Source organism: Xenopus laevis, chromosome 6S (assembly GCF_017654675.1).
Source record: "Xenopus laevis strain J_2021 chromosome 6S, Xenopus_laevis_v10.1, whole genome shotgun sequence".
Lineage (NCBI taxonomy): Eukaryota > Metazoa > Chordata > Amphibia > Anura > Pipidae > Xenopus > Xenopus laevis.
This window is the reverse complement of record NC_054382.1, coordinates 7062059-7071224: the sequence shown is the minus strand read 5'-3', so window position 1 is coordinate 7071224 and position 9166 is coordinate 7062059. Positions and strand designations below refer to the sequence as shown.

The 9166-nt window shown below is 40.6% G+C and overlaps 1 long non-coding RNA gene across 1 annotated transcript; it reads right to left on the bottom strand.

Annotated features, from left to right (window-relative positions):
- Positions 1 to 2911: 2911 nt before the first annotated feature.
- LOC121395224 lies at positions 2912 to 7387 on the bottom strand. The gene is made up of 2 exons (XR_005962345.1): positions 7242 to 7387; positions 2912 to 3542 (listed from the first exon to the last, which is right to left on the bottom strand). It is a non-coding gene; the product is annotated as an uncharacterized LOC121395224 (long non-coding RNA).
- Between the last annotated feature and the right edge of the window lie 1779 nt (positions 7388 to 9166).

Here is a 9166-nt window from a genome sequence, read left to right as displayed (position 1 = left end):
CCTGTGCTTGAATGGCTGCGCCCATGGCTACACAGCAGCTTGTTTATATAAACTATAGTAGTACTTATCTGTTATCTACTGTGTATCCTGTGCTTGAATGGCTGCCCCCATGGCTACACAGCAGCTTGTTTATATAAACTATAGTAGTACTTATCTGTTATCTACTGTGTATCCTGTGCTTGAATGGCTGCCCCCATGGCTACACAGCAGTTTGTTTATATAAACTATTGTAGTACTTATCTGTTATCTACTGTGTATCCTGTGCTTGAATGGCTGCCCCCATGGCTACACAGCAGCTTATTTATATAAACTATAGTAGTACTTATCTGTTATCTACTGTGTATCCTGTGCTTGAATGGCTGCCCCCATGGCTACACAGCTTGTTTATATAAACTATAGTAGTACTTATCTGTTATCTACTGTGTATCCTGTGCTTGAATGGCTGCCCCCATGGCTACACAGCAGCTTGTTTATATAAACTATAGTAGTGTTTCTGAAGCAAACACATCAGTTTTACCAGTGCAGGGCAACACTAGATGATATTTTCTTTACTTCAAACCACCATTTTTTGTTGTTACTCTTCGTTTAAACGCCTGACCAAGTAAAATGTCCCTCTAGGGTCCAATCCTATTTGCCTGTTTGTAAGTGACGTTCCCTCACACGGAGCAGCCGACACAAAGAGAACGTTTCAGTAGCTGCTCTGAAATCCCCAGTCTGACTTGAAGGGAATCAATGCAGTAATGCCCCACTGTGCTCTAAATTAATTATAACAGGCCGCTGTTCTATCAGGAACATTCGCACCACGGTTTTAGTGGTTTCAGCCTGCGCCTGCGGATAATGGGCGTCCAATGAATAATTGCCAAAGTTCTGTATTATAGAACAAAAGGAACGCTGGTTATTTGATATGCCCGTGTTCCGCACACTCCTCTCATTTATATTAACTGCGCACTTCATATGTTTCCCAGCCTTTATTGTTTTTTTCTCCTCATTGTATTCCTACGTGTGCAAGGCTTGTTTTTTATTGACTCTTTATATTTAGCAATAAGGGAAAGGCCTGAAGTGTTTACATGATGAGAGACGCTGTTTATCCGAGGAATCGTGGGCATTTGTTTTCATTGCCAGCTCCCAGCACAACTGCCTGTCACACAGAGAAGACCCCATTCCGCTCCAGTCTCGTCCTCTGTACAAAGATTAATGGCCCCAAGGAAGATCCAGCAAACGAGCTGAAGATTAATTGCTTCCTGGATACCAGACAAATGAAACGATTCAGATTGTGTAATATTAAACTTCCCTCCTAATGAGTGTTCCTCTCCATTGTCTGTGGATGGAAATACCACAACGGCTGGAAAAGATCTGCTTTAGCCGCGGCCCCTTTTTGTCGTTATTATTGAGTTATTTGATCAACGGCTACGTTCGCTTGTAGTTTATTTGGGTTTAAAAGAAGAAATACCGAAAACGACTTGATTCCTGTAAATTAGCTAATGGTGCATCATAAACTGAACACTGGGGGCTAGTTCTTTTTATCCCGTTTCGCCGAAAAATTTGGGAAACGAAAAAAAATCGTACAATCGCAAAATTTTAACGTTTTCACAGGAAAATCGTTCAAGTCGTACATTTTCACAAAAAATTGAGCAATTCGAACAGTTTCACAAAGAATTCAAGCAATTAGAACGCTTTCACGGAAAAATCGAACAATTCGAACGTTTTTACTAAAATCGAGCAATTCGAACGTGTTCACAAAAAAAAATCGAGCAATTTGAAGTTGAACGTGCCTATATACAAATACAGCCAGGGTCAGACTGGGCTGGGGGAACGCTGGGATAAACCCGGTGGGCTCTGGCTCTGGTGGTGCTGTAGAACTAGACTCGCTCCCTTTCCTTGCTGCTTCCAAACTCCCTCTTTGGCCCTTTGGCGGTTGCAGCTTTGGGAAGACAACATTCCCGGTGGGCCATGCGTCCCCCAGTCCGACCCAGAATACAGCCCTACAACCAAGTACTTTAAGTCTCTGGGACACTAAATCCATTTGCTTGGCTTACATTTCCCCCTGTTGTTCCCAGTTCCTGGGTGTTAAGTTGTAGACCAATGATGACCATGTTGCTCTCCAACCCCTTGGATGTTGCTCTCGTTGACCTCAAAGCAGGTGCTTATTTTTGAATTCCAGGCTTGGAGGCAAGTTTTGGTTGTATAAAAACCAGATGTACTGCCAAACAGAGCCTCAATGTAGGTTAACAATCCACATAGGGGCTACCAAATGACCAATTACAGCCCCTATTTGGCAGCCCAAGAACATTTTTCATGCTAGCGTTGCTCCCCAACTCATTTTACTTCTGAATGTTGCTCACGGGTTCAAAAGGTTGGGGATCCCTGTTGTAGAATCTGAAGGTGCTCCTTGACAGGTCCTTCCCGGGCACTGGTGTCATGGGTTGTACTAAATGTGACCCCTATGTTCTGTTGGCATTTTGCTGCTCAGACAAGTAGTGGCAACCCAGTCAGCCGATCCTTCAGTTAATGTGGGGTCATAAAAGGTGAAATAAAATATTTACTGGTATGGGATCTGTTATCCAGAATGCCCCAAACCTGGGGTTTTCCGGATAATGGATCATTACATAATTTGGATCTTCATTCTTAAAATCTACTATAAAATCATGAAAACATTAAATAAACCCAATAGGCTGGTTTTGCTTCCAATAAGGATTAATTATATTTTAGTTGGGATTAAGTACAAGGTACTGTTTTATTATTACAGAGAAAAAGGAAATCATTTTTTAAAATTTGGATTATTTGGATAAAATGGAGTCTATAAGAGACTGTATTTCTCTAATTCTAGATAGCGGGTTTCCGGATAACGGATCCATACCTGTACTTAGCTCTACATAACTTGATTCAGCAACTCAACAGGGAAAATAAAAAATGATGGTGCAGTGGCTCTTTTTAATGCAGCAAAACGTATTTCTGGGCACAGGAAAAAAAGATTTATTCTGCTTCCTGACCATCAGCCAGATGGCTGCACTGGTGGGTCCTCACTGATGAAGTCTTAGCCAACTGCCTAGTGAATATAATGTTCTTTTTTAGCATGTTTGTAGAATTGCAATTGGTCTCTGAGCTCTGTTGCAGTGCCCCCTCAGTGCAAGAAGGGTGCAAGAAGACCATAGACCATGTCTATAGGAATTGTTCCTGTTGCAGTCCTGCTGTATAATTCACCAGATGAACTTGTCAACGTTACTATGACCATAGAGATTGGCCGGATTGTCCACTGTAAGTCTGTGAACTCATAGCTAATATTCTCTCTGCTCTTCTTCATAACCAGCACTGCCATACGAAACAATGAGTAGTTCACACCAATTATACAGTCAACATTTTTGCTTTCCCCACTCTTCTAATTTCTCTTCTCTTTCCTTCTTCTGTTTTCCTCTATCATCTTTCTCTCCTCCTTGGCCTTCCATTTTCTCACCTGTTATCCTCTTTTCTAAGGTAGGTAGGTCATCTTGTGAACAGAGTATGTAGGCCCACCAGGAGATCACCTTGTATCCTTTGACCCAGTCCTACAATAAATTCAGAGGATTAATCAACAAGTACCAAAGTCTGTTGCTATAACCTTCCATTGAGCAATCCATCAAGTTGATCTATCATCATAATTGTCTTGATCAAATCTAATATTCATTTCCCTCAGGGCAGCTCTTGCCAACTGTGCTCTTAAGACACAATCTTACCCGAACCCATCAATCCTGTTATGTCCCATTGAATTGTTTATGATTTTCTACAATATAAGGTATGTTATGGTCTTCCAAAGCGGCAGCTATTTTAAGGGATATGTGTGACTTCATTCAACCCTCCCTTTTTCACACAGGTTCTAATGTGATGCATTATTTTCTCTCACATTTTGGGTTCACATTTCACAATGTATTTTAAACATGACCAGAGTGTTGTTGTTATGTTTATTAAGACTAATTAAAGACATTTTTCACTTAGATTCTATCATGGTATGCTAGGGCCAATTCCATGTGTTATACCCCAGAACTCACAGAAGGATAAATAATAATAACAAAATGTATTTTTAGAGCCAGTTCCATGTATAATACCCTAGAACCGCCTAATGGATAAATGTAGCGCCAATTCCATGTATAATACCCCAGAACCCATGAAAGGATAAATGTAGCGCCAGTTCCGTGTATAATACCCCAGAACCAATAGAAGTATAAATATAGTGCCAAATCTATGTATAATACCCCAGAACTCACTAATGGATAAATGTAGCGCCAATTCCATGTATAATACCTCAGAACCCATGAATGGATAAATATAGCTCCATTTTCATATATAATACGCCAGAACCCATGAAAGGATAAATGTAGCGCCAATTCCATGTATAATACCCCAAAACCAATAGAAGTATAAATGTAGTGCCAATTCCATGTATAATACTCCAGAACCCACGAATGGATAAATGTAGTGAAAATTCTATGTATAATACCCCAGAACCCACGAATGAATAAATGTAGTGCCAATTCCGTGTATAATACCCCAGAACCCACAAATGGATAAATGTAGCGTCAATTCCATGTATAATACCCCAGAACCCACAAATGGATAAATGTAGTGCCAATTCCATGTATAATACTCCAGAACCCACGAATGGTTAAATGTAGCGCCAATTCCATGTATAATACCCCAGAACCCATAAATGCATAAATGTAGTGCCAATTCCATGTATACTACCCCAGAAGCAATGAAAGGATAAATGTAGCACCAGTTCCATGTATAATACTCCAGAACCCACGAATGGATAAATGTAGTGCCAATTCTATATATAATTCCCCAGAACCCGCAAATGGATATATGTAGTGCCAATTCCATGTATAATACCCCAGAACCCACGAATGAATAAATGTAGCGCCAGTTCCATGTATAATACCCCAGAACCCATGAATGAATAAATGTAGTGCCAATTCCATGTATAATACCCCAGAACCCACGAAAGGATATATGTAGTGCCAATTCCATGTATAATACCCCAGAACCCTTGAATGGATAAATGTAGCGCCAATTCCATATATAATACCCCAGAACCCATGAATGGATATATGTAGTGCCAATTCCATGTATAATACCCCAGAACCCATGAATGAATAAATGTAGCGCCAATTCCATGTATAATACCCCAGAACCAGTAGAAGTTCCCACAGGATCCTGCAGCACTGACAATTATGGAATGAACTGGAATTATAAGAACAAAGACTGCACTGTGGGGAAACATTAACATGGAGATTGCATCTGAAATTTGCTCTTTATACACTGAGGCTCACTTTGGAATATGTCTTATTTTGAGCTATGTGAACAGTGTCGGACTGGGGGTCCTGGGCCCACTGAGACTGCTACCTCAAGGGCCACCACACAGTTTTGGACCGGGACACCAACGGTCTACACCAGGGGTGTCCAAACTTTTGGCTCGCAGGGCCACATTGGAAAAAGAAAAATTTGTCTGGGGCCACACATGATATACACAAACACGTTTGATTTGTAAAAGTAAAGGAAATACACAGAAAAGAAATACAATGCCAGTTGGATAACCAGATGGAGCTATACACTGTAATATGGGACACCTGGATATTAAATAGACTTATTATTATTACTAACTGGACAATGGGCAGAGTCCCCCCTCCTCCTATATCCTTTGCGACATGACGTTTCCTCGGGAACCAAACTGGGCCGCATTCATATGCATCCTGGGCCGCATTTGGCCCTCGGGCCGCAGTTTGGACACCCCTGGTCTACACAAAAACCTTAGACCAGGGTTAGACTCTCAGTACTATTACTCTTATTCTCCTCACTCAACCTCTATTCTCCTAGTCTCTTTTCTTTACATACTATAATCTATTATTACATCTATTTAGTCTCATAGAAATAGGGAATGGCCATGAAATAGGCCAAATGTTTAGCAGCATGAGGGACCACTGAGACTTGGGGCCACCAGGAGTTTTCCTGGTATCCCTGTGGGCCAGTCCAACTCTGCCCCCACACCTCCCAGAGCCCCCCAACACAGTTGTGAGGTCCTCCAAATTATCCAATGGCGCACCCCCCTCGCTCATACACCCACGATTGCAGGTGGGGGTCAGGGGGCCCACTGAGTTCAACCCTACATGTGAAAGTGAAGGAGTTCTTATTGATTCAAGTACAGGTATGGGACCTATTATCCAAAATGCTTGGGACCTGATGTTTTCTGGATAAGGGATCTTTCCACAATTTGGATAACCACACCTTAAGTCTACTTTATTAATATTAATACAATATTAATTTAACAATACAAGGTTATTTTGCTATTAGTAAGAATGAATTATATCTTATTTTGGATCAAGTACAAGGTACTGTTTTATTATTACAGAGAAAAAGGAAATTATTTGTAAAAATTGTAATCATTTGATTATAATGAAGTCTATGGGAGACCACCTTCTCTAATTCAAAGATTTCTGGATAACAGATTTCCAACAATGGATCCTATACCTGGACCTCCATGAATTGTGGCAATATGCCCTCTCCATTGAGTCCCACTAGTGGGTACATTTGTAAATGTCCCCCAAAAAGGGACTGTAACTAATTTTATGAGTCATGAGAACCTCAATGTCCCAGAATGACACCATGTTACATGTTATTATTATTCATTGCTTTCAGATATAAAGAAAAACATTTAATCCCTGCAACAATATCCCTTCAACGAGAACATTTCGATGGTCATCGGGGGGGGAAAAATGGAGAGAAAAGCAAGTGTTATTTCCATGAAATTGTGCTACTTGGCTTTACATAAAATTGACATTTTTATATTTAAAGACCAAAAAAACAGCTAATGCTTTGGGGAAATACATGATGGTGGAAAAGATGACAAGCTGCCCGGTGTTGATAGACTCAGCTGGATGCAGAACCACCTAAGTGTTTTGTCTCTCACAGTATTTTTCCCATTCCGTTAGCTTGGGCGGCCCATCAGGAGAGCGCCTCTCTTCTCCGTGTGCGGCACAAGCAATGATTAAAATCAAAACAAAACTGACAGATAATTTCCTCTTTGGATTGAAGGTCAAGCTTCCCCTACGCATCTGTTCCTGAAAGTGCCTCGCTGCCTTCAGGACATGGGGCGTAAATCTATGTTATTAGTATTATTTTTTTTCCTGAGTAAAATGTCAGGATTCAAAATGATTTGACTTTGTAGTATTTGAAAGAAAAAAAAATCTCTATAACAGCTAATGGTTACTGACCTTCTGTCATTTTCTCTGTTCAACAATTCCCCTGCAGTCCCTGTCACTGGCAACCAATCCATATCAAGCTGGGATCTGAGTTAATGTAGGCATTAGCAAGGCAAAATGTTTATGGAGCAGTGAAGCCCTAGGCTGGTAAGGTACCCTTTGCTGTGGTGAGGAGCTGTGTGTCTCCAAAAGTGACCAGTAGGTTTGAATTTGTATCAGACTTACCCAAGGGATCCATGGTAGAGACAGACCCACAAGAGCCTCCTTAGACTCAACCAAAGGTTTATTAAGGAGCTAGAGAAGTGAGAAGTAGATGAAGAAGCTAGTAGAGAGACTTTAGCTGAAAGCGATGAATCCAAGGGAGAAGCAAATTCAGAACCAAACAGGTCTGTGTCAGGGGCAGGCAGCACAAGCTCAACATAAGTAATCAGGCTAAGGTCAGGGCAGGCAGAAACAAGAAAGAACCAAATCAGGCAGGACCAGAACAGGAATGCAACACAGACACTAAGCTGAGCTTCAAGGAGACAACCAAGAGATGAATTCCAACCTAGTAAATAAATCAATTAAAAAACAAAAGGAAGAAACCAAAAACAAAGGCAGAATGTCCAAGGTTGAAGTACTATCCCCATTTACTTTCAAGTTCCTCTCACTTCAGCCCAACTCCTTTTTAATTCTTTAACCTGGTACATATGTGTTGCAGGGGACTAGTGGACAAGGGCCGTGCACACTGGAGGGAGGCACTGCTCATATGTTATATGAGGAAGAAGGATAAACCAAAGCCAAGTAAAGAGACAGAAAGAGTTCCTGCACTAGCCTCCTATCCAACATAATGTAAGTTTAATTGGAGCTTAACTTGAGGTCAGAATTTAAGATGTGATTGGCCAAAGTGAATTTTGTGCCTGTCTTGGAAATATTTAGATATTGCATAGGGAAAGAATACACTGTGTAAAATCAACCTGTAGGTACTACTTGGTGGACTAAAGACTAAAGTGAAGATCTCTGCAATGCCAATTTGGCCAATGACCTTCTACAGATCTGTTTGTGGTTTCAGCCGTATGTTGCCGGATCTTCTACAGATCTGTTTGTGGTTTCAGCCGGATCTTGAATTCTAGGAGATCTCACAAGATATTAATCATTCAAAATCCCTTAGTTACAAAACATTACCAATCACATTCTGCCTTGTAGGGTGATTTAAAGTTAATTACTATACACATCTCTTTAGGAGCCAGATCAAGTGAATGATCATGTAATCCTGCCTGGTTGGTCTTCCCCATAAACAATAGACATAATCCAGACCAACTTCATACTTCATGCTTACCCATGGGTACCATAAAAAGGTGCTCCAGGGCTTCTAATAAGGATTTCTCTTGTGAAGAAAGGGTTAGAATTATGGTAGAGTTGTTAAAATACAATTAGCAGTGTGGGTGAAAGTTACAGATTAGTTTATCATGTGCATAGGAATATACTCAAACACTACTCACTATATGGGCAGGTCATGAGACCAAAGGGCTACTAGAATACTATGTGAATTATGCTCATGTTATCGATGTTTGGAGCCTTTTGCACACCTTTAAAATATTCTAGATAAGATGATCTCAGATGCTTGGAGGATGGTGGGATGAAACTTATTTTAGTCAAAACATGACACAATTCAACTTGTTTTTCTTGTTTTGAGGATAGTTCTCCTTTAAAATGGGCTTGGTAAAATAGTATGTGCTCTTTAACTTCAGCAAAAAAATTAGGTGATTATAGGAACTTCATTTGAGAAGAGAAGCCAACGAGCTGGCTCAATAAATTAGCAATGGGCTGAACCTGTAGCAGATGGCTTAGTGGCATTCCAACAAGGAAAAAGTTGGAGGCGGCCAAGAATAAAAGTTACAGAGTTTAGATATGGGTGGTTGAAAATCTAATTTTAGTTGCATGAAGTGTCAGGATTT